The sequence below is a fragment of the Theropithecus gelada genome, chromosome 9 (assembly GCF_003255815.1).
Source record: "Theropithecus gelada isolate Dixy chromosome 9, Tgel_1.0, whole genome shotgun sequence".
Taxonomy (NCBI): Eukaryota; Metazoa; Chordata; class Mammalia; order Primates; family Cercopithecidae; genus Theropithecus; species Theropithecus gelada.
In genome coordinates, this window is record NC_037677.1 from 44,037,207 (window position 1) to 44,039,408 (window position 2,202).

A 2,202-nucleotide genomic window follows, 5' to 3' on the forward strand; every position below is an offset into this window, starting at 1 on the left:
AAAAAAAAAAAAAAAAAAAAAAAAAAAAAAATAGCCGGGCATGGTGGCGGGTGCCTGTAGTCCCAGCTACTCAGGAGGCTGAGGCAGGAGAATGGCGTGAACCTGGGAGGCAGAGCTTGCAGTGAGCCAAGATCACACCACTGCACTCCAGCTTGGGCGACAGAGGGAAACTGTCTCCAAAAAAAAAGAACAAAAGACTGAACAGCCATCTCACCAAAAATGATACACAAATCACAAGTAAATGTATGAAAAGATACTCAATAATAACGTGTTACTAGGAAACTGCAAATTAAAACAATGAGATGCCACTACATACCTATTAGAACGGCCAAAACCAAAAGCACTGACAGCATTAAATGCTGACAAGGGTGTGGAGTAACAAGAACTCTCATTTATTGCTGGTAAGAATGCAAAATTTTATAGCCACTTTGGAAAACAGTTTGACATTTTCTTACAAAGCTAAACATACTCTTACCATATGATGCAGCACTCACACTCTTTAGTATTTATCCAAATGAATTGAAAACACAAAAACCTGTACATAGATGTTTATAGCTGCTTTATTAATCATTTTCAAAATTTGAAAGCAACCAACATGTTCTTCAGTAGATGAATGGATAAAGAAACTGTGGTACATCCTGGCCAGGCGCAGTGGCTCACGCCTATAATCCCAGCACTTTAGGAGGCCGAGGTGGGTGGATCACCTGAGGTCGGGAGTTCAAGACCAGCCTGACCAACATGGAGAAACCCCATCTCTACTAAAAATACAAAATTAGCTGGGCGTGGTGGAGCATGTCTATAATCCCAGCTACTTGGGAGGCTGAGGCAGGAAAATCACTTGAGCCCAGGAGGCAGAGGTTCTGGTGAGCTGAGATCACGTCACTGTACTCCAGCCTGAGCAACGAGCGAAACTCTGCCAAAAAAACAAAAACAACAACAGCTATGGTACATCCAAACAATGGAATATTATTCAATACTAAAAAGTGAGCTATCAAGCCATGAAAAGACATGAAGGAAATTTAAATGAATATAACTAAGTGATAGAAGTCAATCTGAAAAGGTTACATACTGTATAGTTCAACTATATGACAGAGTGGAAGAGACAAAATTTTGAAGACTATAAAATATCAGTGGTTTCCAGTGCTTATGGGGAGGGAGAGATGAATAGGTGGAGCACAGAAGATTTTTAGGGCAATGAAACTGTTTTGTATGATACTACAATGGTGGGGATATATGTCGTCATATTTATAAAAACCCATAGAATGTACAACACCAAAAGTGAACTCTAATGTAAACTATGAACTTTGGGTGATGACGTGTAAATGTAGGTTCATTGATTGTAAAAAAAAAAAAAAAATGTACCAATGCAATACAGGGTATAGATAGGTTGCGTATGTGCAGGAACAAGCTATATGGAAACTAATTTCTGCTCACTTTTGCTGTAAACCTAAAACTATAAATGTGAAGTTTATTAATTTAAAAAGTGGCAGACTCTAAGCCCTAATACGTTAGTAGTTACATGAACTCTAAGAACATTAAATATAAAAGACAGATTGGCTGAGCTTATAAAAACGAATGCAGTTATATGAACTATATGGTGTCTGTAACAAACTTACTTCCAGTCTAGTAATATGGGTAGATTCAAAGTGAATTTTGAGTGGAATAAAATGCATACCTTGCAAACATTAATCAAAAGAAAACAGCATTGGCTGTATAATATGAAGTAAAGCAGACCTTAGAGCGAAAAAAGTTGTCAGGGAATGAGATATGTTACATGATTAAAGGGTCAAGCCACTGAGAAGACAACAATTCTAAATGTTTATGCACAAAATAACAAGGTTGTAAAATATGTGAAGTAAAAGCCAATAGAAATAAAAGATGAAATAGACTCATCTACAATTATAGTTGGTGATTTTAACACCCCTCTCTTAACAATTGACAAAACAACTTGACAGAAAATCAGCAAAAATACAGAGGAACACAACACCACCATAAATCAACAGGGTCTAAACGGCAGTTATGGAACACTCTATCCCAAAACAGCAGAATGCAAATCCTTTTCAAGTGCCCGTGGAACACATGCCAAGATAGACTGTATTCTGGGCCATGAAACAGATTTTTAAAATTTGGAATCATATAAATGTGTTCTCTGGCACGGTGGATCAACTAGAAATCAGTAACAGAAAGATAAAAGAAAAATCT